The 24,503-nt window shown below is 38.9% G+C and overlaps 1 protein-coding gene and 1 long non-coding RNA gene across 6 annotated transcripts in view; one reads left to right on the top strand and one right to left on the bottom strand.

The window, feature by feature from the left end:
* Positions 1-802: 802 nt before the first annotated feature.
* Positions 803-24,343, bottom strand: LOC129824106 (uncharacterized). The gene is made up of 3 exons (XR_008754714.1): positions 24,127-24,343; positions 9,059-9,274; positions 803-3,851 (listed from the first exon to the last, which is right to left on the bottom strand). It is a non-coding gene; the product is annotated as an uncharacterized LOC129824106 (long non-coding RNA).
* dnaja1 (DnaJ heat shock protein family (Hsp40) member A1) overlaps positions 23,513-24,503 on the top strand; it is a 45,784-nt gene continuing 44,793 nt past the window's right edge. Inside the window, exon 1 of one of the 5 annotated variants that reach the window (XM_055883438.1) lies at positions 23,513-23,715. The gene's annotated coding sequence lies outside the window, so the exon portion shown is untranslated. The other 4 variants (XM_055883429.1, XM_055883421.1, XM_055883402.1 and 1 more) reach the window with 4 other exon arrangements.

Consider the following 24,503-nt stretch of genomic DNA (forward strand, 5'->3'; position numbering starts at 1 on the left):
GTGGCCAACATTTCTGAAATCTGACTCCATGTCAGGGAAATTGCTGTAGAATGGGCTCTGTTCCACTTAGAGACAAAATTTCAGCTCCTATAGAAACTATAGACTGTTTTCTATCCAATAATAATAATAATATGCATATTGTACGATCAAGGATTTTGTGGGAAGCCGTTTCAAAAATTACCCGATTAGCATAAATAGTCTAAACAGCGCCCCCATCCCCAACAGGGTAAGGTTTGTCCCTTGTATTATCTAAATTGATATTGTTTTATGATGATACCATCTATCTTTTCATATTTGTACAGATCTTTCTAAAACACAATATAATAGACACAATTCAATGAATATCAATAAACAAACAGGTAAGAATATGTAGGCTATATGTTGAAACTGGCTGTATTGGGTGCAGATGACTGAACTGCTCACTTTTGTGTCTATGTCTGCAGGTATGTCAATTGGTATGTTATGCAGATCACATTAACCATCCTCATCCCTTACCTTTTCAATAAATATCAGAAAGGCCTCTACATTATATACAAGGTTATGTGTATGAAAACCATTCTCAAAACAGTTTTTTTCATTCACATTCACTACAAAAACCAAGCTATAAATAAAAAATGTGTTTGTTATTCATCTGTTTTAATTACTATTGCTTGGATTCACAGACTACACCTCTGATGAATGTAACAGGAAACCTGTTTAATCACCATGCACTGCAAAATCATTCTGGCTAATGTGATGGCATTTTCTGTATTACCAAATTAGGAGAGTTAAAAACTACACACCAGTCAGAGTTATACTTAAACTACATCTTTAATAAGCTTTAAGCTTTAGCCTATCTATAATGAACCATTGAGAGTGACTACAGAAAAATACAAAGATCTTTTATAGTCAAGATACACCCCTCTCAACTTACATGACAAACTACAGATCTTAGGAACAGTTCACAAGGTTAAGATTTGTATGAAAGAATTCTATAAAACATAGCAGACAGTTACTGCTGTGTCAACAGTTCTCATTGTAAAGACCAGTCTCTGGCCCCCTCCTACTCCAAACTGGAACCCGTCTCACCCTGGTACGGTATAGCACGAAAACATTACCTTTACTATCTGGAATGCTCTTTAGGCTTCATTACCCAAAGACATCGTAAATCTCCTCTGTCAGTGCTATCTCATTGAGGCCCATCCTCAGTGGAACACATACAATACTCTATTCTGTTGAATGTAACAACTATTATAATGTAATACAAGCATTATAATATCATTTTACAAGCATTATAACATCATCTTGCAATTTTCCATGACATCTCCCCCATTTTGAGAATATTCTCAACTTAAAAGAAAATTACAAGATTTAAGAGAATAACCATTTACATAGAAAATACATATATTCTACATAAACCAAAAATCACAAAATAATAACTCATTGCATGGGGTTCCTGCACATGACCAGTGTTGGGGATGAATCAGAATGAGTTGGGTAACATAGATAAGATATTTTATTTTCATCATATGCTTGTGAGATACTTGTCATTAAAATCATTCCCTTTGTCTATAGGGTTGGTAGTTGCAGTTATCACTTCTCTGCTAGGGATTAGTCACATTGGGGCGCAGAGAGGGGAGAGGTCAGGCTTGTCTTCATATGTCAATGTAACTATTCCTAAACCATGTGAAGGGATGGTGTTATTAATGGGGAACCATTGTCGCTATCTCATACAATGTCTGTATGCCAGTCACTCCCTACTTTTCTCATTGAGGGAAAGAGTATGGCTGTGTCTGGAACCATTGTATTTCCCCTCTGAGGTTGCCCTTATCTTGACCTAGTATTTGACTTAAGAGGCTCACTGTCTGATTTTGAGTTTGTCCAGGTTTGGGAGTATCTAGGATTGACAATTGATATATGCCATTGGATGAGGTAATGTTTTCATAGACAATGAAGTATCAAGGATGAGATTAGAACCTTGTTTAGGAGATCAAACTGAACGATAATTTATAGCGAATGCTGTCTCTGTATGGGATACTCCTCTCTAAAGTAAAAGTCTTTCTTTGTGAAGCAGTTCCTAATATCTGTGGTTTGTCATGTCGACTAGGGGGTGGATCTTTGCTATAAAATATCTCAGTTGCCATTATGTTAGGCACTCTCAACTTTCATTAGAGATACTGAAATGTTGAAAGTCAAATGCTACTGCAAAAGCTTAATGATTATTAAAGGTGAAGTTTAAGTATAACTCTGACTGGTGTGTGGTTTACTCTCTCATCATTTGGTAATACAGGAAATTGCCACGACACCAGCTTCATTCCAAGAAACTCAGCACTGTCTCTTATTTCAATCCCCAACACATTTTCTAAGCACTCTAGCATGCTTCTGGGAAGGTTAAGATACACAGTCACATGCACGAACCCACAAAGAAAAACAAAAAATACATACAGTTTATGAGATTCAAAGCTATATTTTCCATAGACAGTGAAAAGCACGTTTAATGCATAATGCAGTGCATGCAACAATGAAGTTAACTTTAGATTATTTTATTAATCTATCACACTCCAATGGATCAGCATAGTATGTTGGAAATGACTATTTCCATTCCAGAAACAAAAATGTGCTTATATTGTTGAACAAATCCAGGTAATGACTCCTAGTTAAAGTAAAATGTATCCCCTTGGTGCCTAATGAACATGACCCAAGACAAGCATCATGATTCCACTATTTATAAGGCAATGCCTATAGATCAAATAGATTAGGATCATTTTCATTCTCCAAATCAGAGTTCACCCCCTCCATTCACCATGACATGCTTATAATAGCTTCAACATCTTTAGTTCATAACAACAACCAAAACAATCCTTCAGTTTTAAAAATCATTCAATTTCCAAATAAAATCATAATTAGAATCCAGTTAATTATCCAACCAAAATGTAGAATGACATTGCTCAGTGATTCAAATTGGTCCTATCACTCAAAGTAAAAAAAAAAAATCAATTTAACACATTGACATTGGCAGAATGTACATATATAATAACATCCAGTATAATTATCCCATAATTCTACAATTAACTTTTTTATGACTATTATAATACAGATCAGTATCTCAATGCATTCTTAATCTAAATTACTATAATTTTATGTGGTGTAGACCTCTACAATCAACCTGAAACCACAAAAGTCTAAAACAATTTTTTGGTACAGTTGACCACCCTCCTCCTTCAGGCACTGATTCTTCTGGCGTCCTTTTCGTTCTTCTTCAGATAGCTTTACAGTTCAAAGTGGATGTCCCATGATAATGTCCCAATTTCAATGTCTCACCTTTACCACCCATTATGTCTTGTCCATTCGTCAACCAATATACCAGCAACATAAGAGAAGTTTAGAACAGATTTCTCTCCATGCTCACTCCACGTGGACTCCTCTCACACTCCTGAGAGAAACATGAAAGAAAAGCAGTTGATAGCTTAGATCGGATACTGTACACCGATTTCTGGCTCGGCTCCCTTCTCTCGGTAGAAGTGGTTCGGACAGGGCCTTATTCAACGCCTTTGTCACTCTTCTTCATCCAGTTAGAGGGGGATTTGAGGTATACACACTGTTCAGTTCAATTATCTCTTCCATGCATTAAGATACCGTCTGATGTCACTTTTCCTGATAACCTCGAAAGAACAGATCAGCACAACAGTTTAGTTCAGTTCATTAACTACATGATAAATTATTACTTTTACCAATTATTCTTAATACAAATGTCTAAACATATTTCAAAAAGAATAACAACACATTCTATTGAAACTATTCTTTCAAATTAGCTTATACTCCCCATCACACTGTCAACTCCATCGTATAGCCAAGGGATCAGGATGTTAGACCTATAACCCATCGGGAATAGAATAGAATAAACAACACAACAATACACTCCTTCACATATCACTCAAGGTGTGTAAACTTCAATTCAAAACCTCAAAGAACTGAATCCTCCCCCATGTTTAACACATAACTCTCTCCATGAGAGTAATGTATAAAACAAAACTTCTACTGGTACAAAAGATAAAACAACATTTCAACTAAACTAATCAAATTAAAATCACTACTCTGAAAAACTCCACAAAGAAAAATTATTTGACCTATATGGTCATAGGAAAATAGACTTAAAGCATCATACCCTTAGTTAAAAGCAATGCTAAGAACTATAAACTCAATCATATTTATCAATTACACAAATTACCTTGAAATCGGTATTACAAATGACCTTAAAACCATTATCCAAATGGCTTTCCAATGAGGGTGATCAAGCCACAACGGCAAGTCATGATAGAGGTCATAGGTCATACAAACCCTTCAAAGAAGTGTTTCTTACTATATTAGACAAATAGACAAAAAAAATAGTCAAAGATTTCCTACATGTTGTATCCCAGGTTCCCAGAACATTCCTTTATCAAAATAATTCACGTGTTTAATTAAAACTCATAAAATAAAAATTCCATGTGCGTGCGTGCCCCTTTAACCTCTCTTGGGCACGTGAAACGGTAGCGTCCCACCTCTTCAACAGCCAGTGAAACTGCTGGGCGCCAAATTCGTATACAGAAATACTCATTATAAAAATTCAGAAAACAAAACATATTTTACATAGGTTTAAAGATGAACTGCTTGTGAATCCAACCACGGTGTCAGATTTTTTAAATGCTTTACGGCGAAAGCATACATTAGGATTATGAGAACATAGCCCACTAGACAAATCATTACAAACAGTAGCCAGCCAGCTAGATCAGTTACACAATTTAGAAATAGAGATAAAATTAATCTCTTACCTTTGATGATCTACATATGGTTGCAATCAGCAGACATTCATTTACTCAATAAATGTTATTTTTGTTCGATAAAGTATCTTTATACCCAAAAACCTCTGTTTTGTTCGCACGTTTTCTTCAGTAATCCACAGGCTAAAACGCAGTAAAAACAGGAAGACAAAAAAAAATTTGCCGTAAAGTTCATAGAAATATGTCAAACGATGTTTATATTCAAACCTCAGGTTGTTTTTAGCCTAAATAATCAATAATATTTCAACCGGACAATAACGTCGTCAATATAAAATGTAAACAAGAAACGCACTCTCTCTGTCTTGCGCAGGAAAAAGCTCTGTGACACGGCAGGGTCCACTCATTCAGACTGCTCTTACTTCTTCATTTTTCAGAATACAAGCCTGAAATATTTTCTGAAGACTGTTGACATCTAGTGGAAGGCATAGAAACTGCATTTTGAGTCCTAAGTCAATGGATACTGTATTGGCATTGAATAGAAAACTACAAAACCAACAAAAAAAACTACTTCCTGAATGGATTTTTCTCAGGTTTTTGCCTGCCAAATCAGTTCTGTTTTACTCACAGATACTATTTTAACAGTTTTGGAAACTTTGGAGAGTTTTCTATCCACTCTACTAGTTACATGCATATCATATATTCTGGGCCCGAGATGCAGGCAGTTTAATTTGGGCATGCATTTCATCCAAAATTCCGAATGCTGCCCCCTACCCTAGAGAAGTTAAGATACCTTGGCACTAAAACAAATGGAAAACTCACCAAACGAGTTCAAACAGGTGCAGTTAATATAGGTAATGAGTGGAGAACAGGAGGGCTTCTTAAAGAAAAACTAACAGGTCTGTGAGAGACGGAATTCTTACTGGTTGGTAGGTGATCAAATACTTATGTCATGCAATAAAATGCAAATTAATTACTTAAAATCATACAATGTGATTTTCTGGATTTTTGTTTGACCTCTACATGCTTTGTAAGTAGGAAAACCTGCACAATCGGCAGTGGTTCAAATACTTGTTCTCCCCACTGTATATCCAAAATGTCAATTTATTTGGCGCGTTTGATCCAGAAAAACACTGTTTCCAACTTGCACAACGTGACTACAAAATATCTCAAAAGTTACCTGTAAGCTTTGTCCAAACTTTTCAAACTACTTTTGTAATATAACTTTAGGTATTTTTTTACGTAATTAATCGATAAAATTGAAGACGGGATGATCTGTGTTTCCATTTCCTGGAGGAAAACAATGTGTAGCATGCTTTCTGGTCACGCGCCTCTAACAAACGGTACACTTCACTGGAGCCTCATTCTGAACATGGCTACTTCTTCATTTCTCAAAGGAAAAACCTCAACCAATTTCTAAAGACGGTTGACATCCAGTGGAAGCGGTAGGAACTGCAAGAAGGTCTCTTAGAAGCCGGGATTCCCAATGAAACCTCATTGAAAAGAGAGTGACCTCAAAAAGAAATCGGAATTGGTTTGTCCTCGGGGTTTCGCCTGCTAAATAAGTTCTGTTATACTCACAGACATGATTCAAACCGTTTTAGAAACTTCAGAGTGTTTTCTATCCAAATATATTAATAATATGCATATCATATCTTCTGGGGATGAGTAGCTGGCAGTTGAATTTGGGCATGCTTTTCATCCAAACGTGAAAATGCTGCCCCCTATCCTAGAGAAGTTTTAAAGAAAAGCACCTTTAGTCAATCTGCTTTCAGTGTGAGAGCTTCCCATGTCTGGAATACCCTGCCATTAGACACACACAACTGTGAGTAATGTGCACTGTCCCTGTAAAAATAAAAATTACCCAAACTGCAATCCACTTTAATGACCTGACATTATTCCACGTAATGGCAACAGATTATAATGTTAGAATACAATAACTTCCTGCTCAAATTCACTGGTGTTACCTAAACAATTAAACCAAGAATCAATAATCATCAGAATACTTTATCACAAAATGTTTCCTTATTCACACCTGAATCACTTTCAGCCCAACTCCTATTTTTTTTACCAGTGGGCAAAAATATAACCCCTACTCAAACAACGTTCGGCCTTACATCTCTCGTAAGATTAAAACCAAACTTTACAACTTTCTCTTCTCTTTCGGCTTCACACTTATGAAATGTCCAAGACTTTAAAAATAACATGTACAGCGCCAAAATTATTCATTAGATTTAGGTAACTGTCTCTTCCTTGATTCAGTTATTTAAATACGACTCCTATTCTTCTCAATATGTTATTTCAGCAGACCATTTAGGCAACAGACAATGTATCACATCAAACTCACCTCGCTATTTAAGTTGAATGATTTCGTCTTTCAATTTGTACCAAACAAGCTATTAAAACGTTCAGTTTATATCTTAAACAAACACTAGCGACCGTATCTCTCCAGTCAAAATATACCAAATAGTTGAATTACAATCAGAAACTTAGATTTTAGTAAGTGCATTGGCTGGGAACCGAACTGGGGTCTACAACTGAACCACCAATGCTATTTTAATAACTAAGACTCCCCGTAAATAAACCCACTTAACAATTGTCTGTAATCATAAAATCAAGCACGTACTACCGAGACAATTCCCAGAAAATAGCCCTAATTTAAAGGTCCAAGCGTTACTCCGGCGATGATTCTCACATGCCAAATGAATAGATTAGCAATCAAAGAGTAAATTCGACATTCATAGACTAGGAAACAGATCTTGAACCTTTTACTATATGTAGGTTATGTTGTTTTCTCATGCAACGTATTTCAATTACTTTACTACATCACATTAATCACGCAATGATAATTACTTTGATGTATACACTAGGCTTTGTATGACATTATAAATTACGTCGAGATTCCATCTTAATTCGCTCTAACTTTATGGAAAACGGTTTATTCAATAAATCCCGCAACTCCTCTCATACTGGTTTCAGACCTTAAGGGCAGTTTTATTTCAAATGTTGTACCCAGACGGAGATAATCCAATAAGCATTTATAGTTACATTGTTAGGGTAAGATAACCAAAAGTGGACACATTCCAATCAGTTTCTTGAGCACAATTTCCCAGATTTTGTAGACAGTTTAATAGTGCTTAAATCCTCATCTTTATCAAATGATCCATTAAAGATACCAACTCAAAACCTACGTAGGTCTACGAATGGGTGGTTTAAATTGTATATAATTATATTCTCAGCATTACTTTCATCGATATCACTAGTAATCGATTATACACACATACAATTTATCATATTTTCATATATTCATAGAATCCATATAATACGTAAGAAATTCTTAGGTACTCACACAGAACTTTAAGGATCACCCACACAGGATTGGTCATATGATCACAAAGAACTGGTCAGATGTTCACACAGAACATCAGAACATAATTAAAAGGTTACCCACACAGAGTCAACCTACCGCGCTCATACAGAACGCTCCTACAAAGATTACCTAGTGATCCCAAAACAAAATATTCACACAGAGTAACCAAGGGCATACCTGGCTAGCACATTTAAAATAATTGGAATTCACCACCTCTGAGGGTCATTTAGACAGTCACACAGACACTTTCAGAACGAGGTCCTTCTTCCAATAGGGCTTCACCAAGTACCGTGTTTCACACAGAACACACAGTCACCCTGGCCCTTCACCACCACAGACCGCACCAATCCCCACTGTGATCAATTCAGTGTCAGGACGGCTCTAGGTCGCCCGCAACCGACCAATAGCAGAGTATCTTTGAGTCCGCAAACTCTGTCACGTCCTGACCTTAGTTCCTTTTTTATGTCTCTACTTTAGTTTGGTCAGGGAGTGACTTGGGGTGTGCAGTCTATGTTCTTTTTCTATGTTGTTGTGTTTCTATGTGTTTGGCCTGGTGTGGTTCCCAATCAGAGGCAGCTGTCTATCATTGTCTCTGATTGGGAGCCATACTTAGGTAGCCTGTTTTCCTACTATGATTTGTGGGTAGTTGTTTTCTGTCTTTGTGTTAGTTAACAGACGGAACTGTTTCAGTTGTTCTTTGTTTGTTTATTTTGTATTTTAGTGTTCAGTGCATTTTAATAAAATGACAAACACTTACCACGCTGCACATTGGTCCGATCCTTCCTACTCTTCCTCAGACGAAGAGGAGATCCGCTACAAACTCTCAGATTATTCTCCTCTGACTCAGCCCTGCTTATGCCTCCAAGGTGCCCTCCTCACAAAGGAATACACACTCAGAGCCCACGTAATAGAGGCTTTTCTAAAAACTCGACTTCAAGTGTGGTTCGCTCACCTCTTTCTTTAAAAAAATAAGTTTGAGATGTGGTATCCACTCAGCTCGCTGCCTCTCAGATCAAAGGTGGGTCCATCTGCTTCGTTCCCGAAGTGTGGTTTCCCTGAGATCCCAAGTTTGAGGGATCCCTCGTGCACGATTTGCCCAGATCTTCAGGAGCGGTCACCGAGTGATGATTCACTTCCCATCCCCGTCGCCAAATGTCATGGCATTTTCCTGTATTACCAAATGAGGAGAGTTACAAACTACACACCAGTCAGAGTTATACTTAAACTACATCTTTAATAAGCTTTAAGCTTTAGCCTTTGACTTTCAACAATTCACTATCTATGATGAACCATTGAAAGTGACTACAGAAAAATACAAAGATCTTTTATAGCCAAGATACACCCCTCTCAACTTACAAGACGAACCACAGATCTTAGGAACAGTTCACTAAGGTTAAGATTTGTATGAAAGATATCTATAAAACATAGCAGACAGTTACTGCTGTGTCAACAGTTCTCATTGTAAAGACCAGTGTCTGGCACGAAAACATTACCTTTACTATCTGGAATGCTCTTTAGGCTTCATTACCCAAAGACATCGTAAATCTCCTCTGCCAGTGCTATCTCATAGATGCCCATCCTCAGTGGAACACATACAATACTCTATTCTGTCAAATGTAACAACTATTATAATGTAATATAAACATTATAACATCATCTTACAAGCAATATAACATCATCTTGCAATTTTCCATGACACTATGGATACAGAGAACATCAGCACATTAACATAAGTTATCCCTAAATATTTCTAAAACTAAAAGCATTGTATTTGGAACAAAACACTCACTAAAGCCTAAATCTCAACTAAATCTTGTAATAAATAATGTGGAAATTGAGCAAGTTGAAATGACTAAACTGCTTGGAGTAACACTAGATTGTAAACTGTCATGGTCAAAACATATTGATGCAGTATTAGCTAAGATGTGGAGAAGTCTGTCTATAATAAAGTGATGACCTGCCTTCTTCACAACACTATCAACAAGGCAGGTCCTACATGCCCTAGATTTGTCGCACCTTGACTACTGTTCGGTCGTGTGGTTAGGTGCCATAAAAAAGGACTTAGGAAAATTGCAATTGGCTCAGAACAGGGCAGCATGGCTGGCCCTTGGATGTACACTGAGAGCTGATATTAATAATATGCATGTCAATCTCTCATTGCTCAAAGTGGATGAGAGATTGACTTCATCACTACTTGTTTTTATAAGAAGTGTTGACAAGCTGAATGTACTGAGTTTTTTGTTTAAACTACTGGCACACAGCTCGGACACCCATGCATACTCCACAAGACATGCCACAAGAGGTCTCTTCACAGTCCCCAAGTCCAGAACAGACTATGGGAGGTGTACAGTACTACATAGAGCCATGACTACATGGAACTTTATTCCACATCAAGTAAGCAGTAAAAATATATTTTAAAAATATATTTAAAAAACCACCTTGTGGAACAGCGGGGACTGTGAAGCAACACAAACATTGGCACAGACACATGCATACACACACACACACACACACACACACACACACACACACACACACACACACACACACACACACACACACACACACACACACACACACACACACACACACACACACACACACACGCGATAACATACGCACTATACATACACAATAATATACACACTATACATACACATGGAATTAATACTGTAGATATGTGGTAGTGGTGGAGTAGGTGCCTGAGGGCACACAGTGTGTTATGAAATCTGTGAATGTATTGTAATGTTTTAAAATTGTATAAACTGCCTTAATTTTTCTGGACCCCAGGAAGAGTAATGGGGATCCATAATAAATACAAATACAAAACACGCCAGAGGATATATCCATTGGAGTTTACCTCATATTTGGATTTGTTTAATTCTGCTTTGCCACTAAAATCTTAATAAACACTGAGAACAAAAATATTTTGCTATTGTTATGTGTATTATCATTATTAATAATAATAGGGGAGGGGAGGGGAGCCATTAAAAGGGATTATTTAAATAACCCCTAAAAGTTTCTTCAAAGAACTTACAGGGGTTCCTCCACAGTTTCAATTTGAAGAACCCGTAAAGATACTCCAGGAACTTTTTCTTTTTAGAGTGTAGATAATATCCTCATAATCGAAAATAGACGTAAAAAAAAGCCTGGACAATTTCCTTCAAATTAACAAAAGTCTGACATGCTTTGTTTCTGTAAAAGAACTTCAACTTCTTTACCAGCTCAGTGACATGTTTTTTAAATGACAGTTTGTCATCAAGCCAGATACCAAGATATCTGTAGGAAGGAACACAATTTGTGTACCGTTCAAACTAGTCATTACAAATTAATTTAAATATACGTTATGGGACTTTGCATTTAGCACTAACTTTAGATACAATAATAGTGACCTCTCATATGCTTGAAAATCAGACTTCAAATGTGAAAAGGCTTGGCCAACCGATGGAGCAATGGAATACAACACTATTATCTGCATACAAATAAATATATTTTTTTACACCATTTCCAATGTTATTTATATAGATTGTAAACAGTAGTGGGCCACGTATCGAACCTTGGGGCACCACTTTATGTAACTCAAGGAACTCAGATTTGAACCCATCTACCTTGATGGTGTCACGTTCCTGACCTGTTTTCCTTTTTCTTGTATTTATTTAGTTAATCCGTCTCGCCTCTCCTCGTCCGAGGAGGAGGAAGAATATGATGCTAGCAGTTACAGAAACACCCACCCCAAGAGGATCAAGCAGAGTGGGAACAGACAGCAGCAGCAGCAGAGACCGAGGACACAGGACTCGTGGACGTGGGAGGAGATTCTGGACGGCAAAGGACCCTGGGCTCTCTCTCCAGCTGCTCCCACCTGTCCAGCGCTGTCAGAGCCTTCCTCCTCTCCAGCGCAGCCTGAGTCTGAACTGCCTACCTTCCCAGCGCTGTCTGAACTGTCTGCCTGCCCAGCGCTGTCTGAACTGTCTGCCTGCCCAGCGCTGTCCGTCTGTCCCGAGCCGCCAGAGCCGTCCAGCCAGGAGCCGCCAGAGCCGTCCAGCCAGGAGCCACCAGAGCCGTCCAGCCAGGAGCCGCCAGAGCCAGCCAGCCAGGATCCGCCAGAGCCAGTCAGCCAGGATCCGCCAGAGCCAGCCAGCCAGGATCCGCCAGAGCCAGCCAGCCAGGATCCGCCAGAGCCAGCCAGCCAGGATTCGCCCCGCAGTCCGGTGCTGCCCCTCAGTCCGGAGCTGCCCCTCAGTCCGGTGCTGCCCTTTGGTATAGTGGGATTGACATGGAGGGTGGCCATTGGGAGGAGGCCACGGAAGTGGGGTTTGACTATGGTGGGGTGGGGACCACGAACAGCGCCAGAACCGCCACCGTGGACAGACGCCCACCCAGACCCTCGCCTAGAGTTTATGCTGGTGCGCCCGGAGTTCGCACCTTAAGGGGGGGTTATGTCACGTTCCTGACCTGTTTTCCTTTTTCTTGTATTTATTTAGTTGGTCAGGGCGTGAGTTGGGTGGGTTTGTCTATGTTTGATTTTCTATGTTGGGATGTTTGTGTTTGGCCGGGTATGATTCTCAATCAGAGACAGCTGTCAATCGTTGTCCCTAATTGAGAATCATACTTAGGCAGCCTGGGTTTCACGTGTGTTTTGTGGGTGTTTGTTTCCGTGTCTGTGTTTGTTGCACCACACGGTACTGTATAGGTTTATGCACTTCGTTAATTTGTTTTGGAAGTCAGTTTCAGTTTCGTTATAATAAATCATTATGAACCCTAACCACTCTGCGTTTTGGTCCAATCCGTCTCGCCTCTCCTCGTCCGAGGAGGAGGAAGAATATGACGATAGCTGTTACAGATGGCCTGAGTTCTGTCATTGAGATAATTATGAAACCATCGGCAAGCATCACTACCAAACCTATCGAGGGCCGCTTATTCAACAGAATAACACTGTCTACAGTATCAAACGCTTTTGACAAGTCTACAAACATGGCAGCACAATTCTTTCTTTCGTCTAAGGCATTTGCAATATCTGTTTGCTAAGGAATGTGGCTGTATTTTTTATTGTGCTGTATTTTTGATTTGTCTATGAATTGTATGTGCAGGGGTCCCTTGCAAAAGAGACCCTGGTCTAAATGGTGACTTCTTGTCTAAATTGTGACTTCTTGTTTAAATAAAGGTAAAATAAATACAATTTTAATCAATTCAGACCTAAACATAGCACCATTTTAAATTGCCCAAGTTCCATCAGAGCGTCCAATTGCAGTGTATTTTGCAGTTGGTTCCAGCAATGAGGTGCATTAAAACTAAAAGTGGATTTACCTAATTCGGTAGAGACCCGAGGAGACATTAAGAATACCATTTACAGATGTGTTACTGGTCCTTGACCCTCATCCCGTGCTGCTCCATACCATCCGACCTGACACCACAGGTCCTGGGATTCATCATTACGCACACCTGGCACTCATCATTACGCACACCTCACAACCTGTCAACCTTGTGAACAGAGTTCCCCATGGTGGCGGTGGGGTTATGGTATGGGCAGGCATAAGCTACGGACAATGAACAGAATTGCATTTTATCGATGGCAATTTGAATGCACAGAGATACCGTGACAAGATCCTGAGGCCCATTGTCGTGCCATTCATCCACCGCCATCACCTGATGTGTCAGTATGATAATGCATGTTACATGTTGCATTGCCCCATATTGCAAGGATCTGTACACAATTCCTGCAAGCTGAAAATGTCCCAGTTCTACCATGGCCTTCATACTCACCAGACATGTCAATCATTGAGCATGTTTGGGATGCGCCGCATTGACATGTACGACAGTGTGTTCCAGATTCCGCCAACATCCAGCAACTTCACACACAGCCATTGAAGAGTAGTGGGACAACATTCCACAGGCCACAATCAACAGTGTTGATTGATCAACTGATCAACTCTATGCGAAGGAGATGTGTCGCGCTGCATGAGGCATATGGTGGTCACACCAGATACTGACTGGTTTTCTGATCCACACCCCTACTTTTTTTAAGGTACAGTATCTGTGACCAACAGATTTATATCTGTATTTCCAGTCATGTGAACTCCATAGAGTAGGGCCTAATGAATGTATTTAAATTGACTAATTTGCTTATATGAACTGTAACTCAGTCAAATATCTGAAATTGTTATTATTACCTCCACCTTACCTGACCCATTACAATTTGTATATCGCCCCAACAAATGCATGGACAACATAATCCACAGCCATTGCACTGCATACTGCCCTATCCCACCTAAACAAGATAAATACCTATGTAAGAATGCTGTTCATCAACAACAGCTCAGCCTTCAACAGCATAGTGTCCTCCAAGCTCATCACTAAGCTCAGTGTCTTGGGTCTGAACCCCTCCCTATGAAACTGGTTTCTGGACTTCCTGACGGGATTACCCCAAGTGGTGAAGGTAGGCAACAACAACTCCGTCACGCTGATCTTCACCACGGGGGCCCCACAGGGGTGCGTGCTCAGCCCCCTCCTGTACTCTGTGTTCAGCCATGACTGCATGCCAATGCAAGGAGTTGCAGAGAGTTTTGGAATGGGTGGTGATAAGGGAATTATATGCTTAATGGTAATGACTAAAAATATTCCACCCTGAAACCATGAAATTTATTAGAATCATAAAACTATAATCTGATGATGTGTGTAGTTTTAGTCAGAATAAGAACAAGGACCTTTTCACACATAACGTTACTCAAATTGATTTGAAATTTGTTCAGGTACAGACTCCCACTCTTTTCTGTACTTCTGGCTGTACAATTTTGATTGAGAGATGTTGATTGATGTTGTAAGTTCTGTTCAAGATCAAACATTCGTGACCAACTATATTCATTGGGTTTGGCTTGCAGTCAGCCAACAATGATTTGCAATTTGCTGAAATTGCTGCTGCCTGTGCACGAGCTGAGCGCCTGCTGCTGACGTCTCTCACAATGCACTTTTGCAGCCAGGCAACGGTGTTGTGACTGAGTGTGTGACAGAGAAAATTGTTTGTGTCATTTAGAGGGAAAATGCGTGCATTATAGCTTTGAGTCACTTTTCAAAAGTTGCTAAAAGTTCCAAATACATTTTTAAAAGTAGCTAAATGTGTTGCTAGGTGCTGATTGAAAAAAAGGTGGCCAGGGTAGTCTGAAAAGTTGCTAAATCGAGCAACAAAATTGCTAGGTTGGCATCACTGGTTGGTAGTGCGCACTGGGCTATATTTGGCTGTAAGGGATTCAGGTCTGAATAGTTGAATCGTAAAAGTTTGTGATAGTTTCTGGTTATTGATTCTTGGTTTGATTGTTTAGGTAACACCGGTGAATTTGAACAGGACGTTAATGTATTCTAAGATTATAATCTGTTTCCATTACATGGAACAATGGCAGGTCAGTAAAGTGGATTGCAGGTTGAGTTAATTTTATTTTACAGGACAGTGCACAGTAATCACAGTTGTGTGTGTCTAATGGCAGGGTATTCCTATCAAGCACTTTGAGAGAGGTTTTGCAGACAGACTGAATGTGTTTTAATGTTGCAAAGCAAGCTTGGGCCAAACTAGTCAAGTAGTATGTTAAGTAGGGGATTTCATAGATTTGAAATACAGTATTGTATCCAAGGGTTGCGCATGTTCAATTAAGTACATATAAACATTGAGGAAGTTTTAAACTAATGATTGGAGGGAGTACAATGGAATTGTCATTATTATTAGGTTTTGTTTGTAGTCAACGTTTGGGTTTCTGAATCAGTGCAGTATAATGAATGCTGAACAAGTGGTTGTTCTTTTCTGGGAAAAGGAGGGTTTCATTGTCTCTCTTTGGAATGTTTCCTAGAGCCACGATATCTTAAAGGGGTACACATACATATGGAATTTTAGAAGTTTTATTTTCTGAGTTTTAATTAAACACATAAATTCTTTAGATAAGGTAATGTTCTGGGAACCTGGGATACAACATGTAGAAAATGTTTGATGGTTTTTCTTTAATTTATCTAATATAGTAAGAAATACTTATTTGAAAGGGTGGTATGACTTTTGACCTCTATCGTGGCTCTCCTGTGTGGTCTGATCAGCCTCATGGGAGGGCGAATTTGGATAATGAATTTGAAGTCATTTGTAATACTGATTTAAGGTAATTTGTGTAAGGGATAATTATGATGGAGTTTATAGTTCTTTGACATATTTGTAATTTAAACCAATGAGAAGAAAGATAGGGCATAACCTTTGACGATGAGAAGACTTCCTTAAGTCTCTCTTCCTATGGCCATAAGGGTACAATAATTTTTCTTTGGGGAGGGTTTCAGAGTAGGGATTTTGATCTGATTATGTAATTTGAAACTTTGTTTTATCTTTTGACCAGTAGTAGTATTTTTTATACAACACTCTCGTGGAGAATTATGGGTTAAAAATGGGGCGAAAGTGGGTTTATAAAAAAACTGTCATAAATTTATTTTGAAACTCCCACTATTTTGGCTTAAGTAATGTTTAGTAATCTAGCAAAGTTGAATTTTCCCTTGGGTAATCAGCTGTTGTTGTATGCAGTGTCATCAATTTACCACAACAAGACTGTGAAATTGATATAATAGTATTATTATAGTTGGTTGTTGAATAAGGTTATAAAATTAGCAAGAATAAGTTTAATAATGGTAGACTTATGTTAAGTATTTAGAACATACTCTAAGCCAACAGGACAGGGACATATGACATCTGTGGTAATTCAGGATCAATGAGAGGAATCGAGATGAACTTCATCAACTAGGTAATAATCTTAGAGATTACTACCATAGACATGTTGATTTTTCTAAAAATCCATGAGTGCAGACAGGGAGACAGTGAGACATTTAGTTAATATTTGTAAACAACCCATATTTGATACTGACTTATAAGAAAGAGTGACCAGGTAAAATAGACTGACTCTCGATATGTTATTAGCAGAAAAGGGCGGGGTATGTAGAATGATTCGAGTCCATTGCTGTACGTTTATTTTTTAATAACACAGTTCCAGACGGATCAGTGACCAAGGCCCTGGCAGGGTTGACCACATTAGCTCATGAGTTAGCAGAGAACTCTGGGGTGGATACTTCCCTCACAGGGTAGTTCGATAGCATGTTTGGGAAATGGAAATATTTCATAATCACTGTGTTATGGGCAACCTTCACCCGTATGACTGTGTTGGTATTATGTGGCTGTTGTTTGATTCCATGTATGCGAGGTCTCATTTCCAGGACTCTGGAGAGGAAGATGATGCAACAGATGGTGAGATACGGACCGATTCCGAGCCCCGACCAGTGGGATGACGAATACAGAGTTCCAAACCTAGTAGATGATTCTGGTTCCTTCACTTACGAGAATCCCATGTTGGATGAGAACATTTTTAATGTTTCGACTGTTTAAAAAAAATATATATAATTTTTATCCCCTTTTCTCCCCAATTCTCGTGGTATCCAATCGCTAGTAATTACTATCTTGTCTCATCGCTACAACTCCCGTACGGGCTCGGGAGAGACGAAGGTCGAAAGCCATGTGTCCTCCGAAGCACAACCCAACCAAGCCGCACTGCTTCTTTAACACAGCGCGCCTCCAACCCGGAAGCCAGCCGCACCAATGTGTCGGAGGAAACACCGTGCACCTGGCCCCCTTGGTTAGCGCGCACTGCGCCCGGCCCGCCACAGGAGTCGCTGGAGCTGGATGAGACAAGGATATCCCTACCGGCCAAACCCTCCCGAACCCGGACGACGCTAGCCCAATTGTGCGTCGTCCCACGGACCTCCCAGTCGCGGCCGGCTGCGACAGAGCCTGGGCGCGAACCCAGAGACTCTGGTGGCGCAGTTAGCACTGTGATGCAGTGCCCTAGACCACTGCGCCACCCGGGAGGCCCTAGACTGTTTTGTAATGAAGATTATGATAAAAATCCTAGCAGGAAGAGTTATAATTGGATATAGGCCTGGAGCAGTCGATGATGAGTATCTGATGTAAATACATGTAATGGTTTTGTTTATTTTTGTATAACATTTATGTTTCCATATGGCGTTTGATGTATCAGTGTGTATTATTTAGTCATTAAGGGTGGATTGATAAGGGAATTATATGCTTAATGGTAATGACTAAAAATATTCCACACTGAAACCATATAATTGTATGAAATTTATTAGAATCATAAAACTATAATCTGATGATGTGTGTAGTTTTATTCAGAATTCCTTTTTAGGACGTAAACAGGGTGCAAGTGTGAAACAAATGATAAGAGGAGCTATCGACAGACAAGCTGTATTACTGTGTTCCTTACAGGACATTCTGTCTCCACCCGTGGAGGGGAGAAACTGTTAGACTTGCATAAAATTATGAAACATGTTGCAGATTAACTTCTCTGCGCTACGGATCCCTTTTACGGGATAATTTTCCTAAATGACCGCTGAATTGCAGGGCGCAAAATATTACAAAAAATATTTATAATCATGCAATCACAAGTGAAATATACCAAAACACAGCTTAGCTTGTTGTTAATCCACCTATCGTGTCAGAATTTGAAAATATGCTTTGCAGCGAAAGCAATCCAAGCTTTTGTGAGTGTATCAATCAATGCTACAACAGCTAGCCCCAAATTAGCATGGTCACGAAAGTCAGAAAAGCAATAAAAATGAATCGCTTACCTTTGATAATTTTCGGATGTTTGCACTCATGAGACTCCCAGTTACACAATAAATGTTCTTTTTGTTCGATAAATATTACTTTTATTACAAAAAAACACCATTTGGGTTGCGCGTTATGTTCAGAAAACCACAGCCTCGTTCCGGTCCTGAAAGGCAGAAGAAAATTCCCAAACGTATCAGATTCAAAAATATTACTAAAAGTATTTATAATCATGCAATCACAAGTGAAATATACAAAAACACATCTTAGCTTGTTGTTAAACTTCTTGCAACTATAGGGGGTGCTGTTTCGCATTAGCATAATTTTCTCTACAGATGAAACTGCCTAGTACTCAATTCTTGCTCGTACAATATGTATATTATTGTTATTAATGGATAGAAAACACTCTCTAGTTTCTATAGCCATTTGAATTATGTCTCTGAGTGGAACAGAACTCATTCTACAGCACTTTTCCTCCCAGTGAGTGAGTTTTCAGAACTCTTGGCCTCTGGTTCCAGATCAGTTTTAAAGCCACTGTAAATCCTATGAGGATACAAACACTGCCCACGCCTTCCTCTAGATGTCAGTAAGTGGTGACAATTTGAATGGAGTCGATTGCGCAATCATTGGCTCTATAAATCACCAAATACCGGAAGTAGCGTTCCTTTGGACTCTGCGCTCAACGCAAGAAGGATATCTGACTGGCCTTTTTCCAAGCCTTGGTTTAGCCAGTAATATAGCGTCGGTCATCTTTTTACTCGTTATAGGTGTTAGAAACATCATAAGGTAGTTAATTTAAACCATTTTATATAGCAATTTATAACCGTTTAGTGCGATTTTGAGGCATTGCTTTGTAATAGACTTTGAAGCTCCGGGCACGTTTCGGGGTCCCGGTCGTACGTTAGTGGGCATTTCGACGGACAAGTGGACATCTTTCGACCAAAAGAAGATTAGACCCAAGAAAGGATTCATTGTCCGAGATTCTGATGGGAGAACAGCTCATAGTAAGAACAATTTATGATGATAAATCGTGTTTCTGTCGAAAAATGTTAAACGCTTATGCCGCCATTTTGTTTGCTATAGCTTCGCTTGGCGCAACCTGTATTGAAAAGTAAGGATAATTTAAAAAATGTAATTCCGCGATTGTATTAAGAATTCAATTGTCTATCAATCGCTGTCCACCCTGTATTTTTTAGTCAAGTTTATGAGTATTTATGTATAAGACTAGATCACTGTCTAATATGGTGCACAACATTTTCTGACCAGCTGAGCTACTTTTGTCATTGTCTAACCATGATTTTGGTGACTAAATATGCACATTTTCGAACAAACTCTATATGTATGTTGTAATATGATGTTACAGGAGTGTCATCTGAAGAATTCTGAGAAGGTTAGTGAAAAAATTAATATATTTTGGCGATGATAACGATATCGCTCTCTTTGGCTTGAATCAGTGCTCGGGTAACGTTTGCATATGTGGTATGCTAATATAACGATTTATTGTGTTTTCGCCGTAAAACACTTAGAAAATCTGAAATGTTGTCTGAATTCACACGATCTCTGTCTTTCCATTGCTATGTGCTGTGTATTTTTAAGAAATGTTTTATGATGAGTAAATTGGTAATACACGTTGCTCTCTGTAGTAATTCTAGGAGCTTTGGTGAGATTTGTGATGCTGGCTGCAATGGCAAACTATGATTTATACCTGAAATATGCACATTTTTCTAACAAAACCTATCCTATACCATGAATATGTTATCAGACTGTCATCTGATGAGGTTTTTTCTTGGTTAGTGGCTATCAATATCTTAGTTTAGCCGAATTGGTGATAGCTACTGGTGTTGAGAGAAAATGGTGGACAAAGAAAAATGGTGATTTTTGCTAACGTGTTTAGCTAATAGATTTACATATTGTGTCTTCCCTGTAAAACATTTTAAAAATCTGAAATGGTGGCTTTATTCACAGGATCTGTATCTTTCATTAGGTGTCTTGGACTTGTGATTTAATGATATTTAGATGCTACTATTTAATTGTGACGCTATGCTAGCGATGCTAATCAGTGTGGTGGGGGGGGGGGGGGGTGCTCCCGGACCCGGGGTAGAGGCTCCTGAAAGGTTAATCCACCTATCGTGTCAGATTTTTAAAATATGCTTTGCAGCGAAAGCAATCCAAGCTTTTGTGAGTATATCAATCAATGCTACAACAGCTAGCCCCAAATTAGCATGGTCACGAAAGTCAGAAAAGCAATAAAATTAATCGCTTACCTTTGATAATCTTCGGATGTTTGCACTCACGAGACTCCCAGTTACACAACAAATGTTATTTTTGTTCGATAAATATTACTCTTATAACAAAAAAACGCCATTTGGGTTGCGCGTTATGTTCAGAAAACGAAAGCCTCGTTCCGTTCGACGAAAATTCCAAAAAGTATCCGTAATGTTCGTAGAAACATGTCAATGTTTTTTATAATCAATCCTCAGGTTGTTTTTAACATACATAATCGATAATATTTCAATCAGACCGTAACCTATTCAATAAGAGAGAAAAAGAAAATGGAGAGCTACCCCTCTTGCGCGCAGGAACTAATCAGAGGACACCTGACTAGTTTTGAAAAATTTCGCTCATTTTTCAAAATAAAAGCCTGAAACTATGTCTAAAGCCTGGTCACAGCCTGAGGAAGCCATTGGAAAAGGAATCTCGTTGATACCCCTTTAAATGGAAGAAAGACGGGCCAGGAAACACAGATAAAAAAATAAAAAAAATCACTTCCGGGTTAGATTTTCTGAGGTTTTCGCCTGCAGAATCAGTTTTGTTATACTCACAGACAATATTTTGACAGTTTTGGAAACTTTTGAGTGTTTTCTATCCTAATCTATAAATTATATGCATATTCTACGATCTGGACCTGAGAAATAGTCTGTTTACCTTGGGAACGTTATTTAAAAAAAATAATAATAATCTGACCCCTAGCGTCAAGAGGTTATTAAAGAAACAATGTATCTGTGTAGTGGAAAAACACTGACTGTCTAAGCAAGGCGTAGCTTAAGATTTGAACTTGTTTGAGTGTTTTATAAAGACTGTGTTTGCATTCTTGACTTTAGAACGTTCTCTGAATAAACTGTACTAACCTTTTGCATAAAGCTGAGTCTTTGCCTAATTATTATTATACCCATGGTCTTACAAATCTCGGGGATTGGTCAAAGCTATTGATTGATAGTTATTATCATTGGGATTGAAAATTCTCGTGACAGGTGGCCAGTAATAAACTGGCCCTGAACATGTCTAAAACTAAGAGCATTATATTTGGTACAAATCATTCCCTAAGTTCTAGACCTCACCTGGATCTGGTAATGCATGGTGTGGCTGTTGAACAAGTTGAGGAGACTAAATTACTTGATTCTAAACTGTTATGGTCAAAACATATAGATTCAATGGTTATACAGATGGGGAGAGGTCTGTCCATAATAAAGAGATGCTCTGCTTTTTTGACACCACACTCCAAAAAGCAAGTCATGTAGGCTCTAGTTTTGTCTTCTCTTGATTATTGCCCAGCCATGTGGTCAAGTGCTGCAAAGAAAAACCTAGTTAAGCTGCAGCTGGCCCAGAACAGAGCAGCACATCTTGCTCTTCATTGTAATCAGAGGGTTATTTTAAATACTATGAATGCTAGTCTCTCTTGGCTAAGAGTTGAGGAGAGACTGACTGCATCACGTATTTTTATAAGAAACATTAATGTGTTGAACATTCCAAATTGTTTGTAAGTTAGTCAACTTACACACAGCTTTGACACGCACACTTACCCCACCAGACATGCCACCCGGGTTTTTTTCACAGTCCCCAAATCCAGAACAAATTCAAGAAAGCGTACAGTATTATATAGAGCCATTATTGCATGGAACTGCCTTCTATCTCATATTCCTCAAATGAACAGCAAACCTGGTTTAAAAAAATAGATGACGTAACATCTCAAGGCACAACACCTCTCCCCTATTTGACCTAGATATTTTGTGTGTATGTATTGATTTGTAGGCTTTAGTATGTGTACTTTCGCAACAGCTAATGGGGGTTCTAATAAAATAGAGATTGACTTCATCACTACTTGTTTTTGACATGCCAAATGCACCAAGATGCCTGTTTAAGCTACTAATTACATTATGTATTGTTTTTCTATATCTCCATCCATGGCTAATTTAGGAAAGGGCCAACTTTAGCTAGCGAGCCACCTGAGGACAGCAACACAAGACGCAACAAGTCAAGTTGTTTCTGTCAATGAAGTATGCTCTCAATGCGATTTGATAGGAGTGAGGACAAATCCAAACTGGCTTCCCCCTTGACACTTTTTTTGGTGTGCCAGGACCATTCACATTTGAGCTCGTTCAGTTCAGCTCGAGACTGATTGGCTATTATTTTATACCTGTTTCTTAAAAAAAAAAAGGCCAAATGTTTGCTGTTACATTCAATGCTAGGGGTGGCAACAATGTCATGGTCTTTTGGACTAGACAGTATTAGATAGATGGCCTACACATACAGAGGGGCTCTTGTGAATGTAAGGAAAATTATGAAACCCAGAGAGACAAAAGATAAATAATTGTATATTTTTTTCTTGGTCATTTTTGGGGGAGGCCTGGCTTCCCTTGGCAACCATGAATACACGACACTGTCAATAATGCCATGTTCAAAACAACTCGGAATTCTGAATTGGGAAATCTCTGACTTCAGTGCGTTCCAGGCAACTGGGAACTGGGAAAGTCCATCAAATTCGGAATCCCAAGTCGGAAACTCGGGCATCTTTCTATAGCCCCGACTTCCCGACCTGAAAATCACCGACGTCATGGTTTGACCTCGTTTTTTCCGAGTTGTCTTGAAAGCACCATTAAAGTAGGCGGTGCAAGTAGTAGAAGGTTCTGGAAGTTCATCGCCAGGACGAGGGGTGTTATAAGTTAAACAAGGTCCTTTCTCTCAACGTCTGTCTATTGTAACAGGTAGCTAACCACAATGTAATGTTTTTTTCATTCTGCAAAAAAAAGTAATGTTCCTAATTGGTATAGTAATAAACTACTAGCTAAGCTACTACTATCAGTTAGCTAGGTCGTGGATAGCTGGCCGGCTAACGTTAGCCTAGCTAGCTACCAAACCAAGGTAAGTTACCTAGCTGGCTAACTTAACGTTATCGTGTTGGATACGGGTAACTAGCTAGATGGGTCTCTTAAGCATTTAGTAATAATGTAACGTTAGCTAGCCAGCGTTAATGACGTAGCTAACGCTCGACGCTAGCTAACGCTTCTAGTATTGGCAAAGACCGTAACGTTAACGTGGAACCATGAGGACTTTATATTTCATATCAGAGAAATAACGCTAATAGTAAAACATTAAAATGTTAAATTGATACACACCATTTTATAGGGTTTCCACAAGCCCATATCCATATTACAGCGCTTGTTTACAAACAGAAGACAGTGGACTAACGTTATCTGTGCTAATGAATGTTAGCTATTTGCGTCTGAGTGAACACCTAACGTTACCTGTGTGTAAACTGAAGACAAACGCCACAAATGTGTCACTGAAATACTATCCTCAGCAACTGTTAAACCCGGTTAAAACAGTGTACAGTAGTTGTGTATTTAGCATTTGTGAAGTTGATATGAAAGTACAGGGATTCATATTTCTAGAACCGTAACGTTACCGCAGTTGAGAATCGATTCACGTTTATTTGGTTGTTTTGGCTTCCACAGCCCTTTAAACCTAAAATGTAAGATACTTTAACTAATAA

The sequence above is a fragment of the Salvelinus fontinalis genome, chromosome 2 (assembly GCF_029448725.1).
Source record: "Salvelinus fontinalis isolate EN_2023a chromosome 2, ASM2944872v1, whole genome shotgun sequence".
NCBI lineage: Eukaryota > Metazoa > Chordata > Actinopteri > Salmoniformes > Salmonidae > Salvelinus > Salvelinus fontinalis.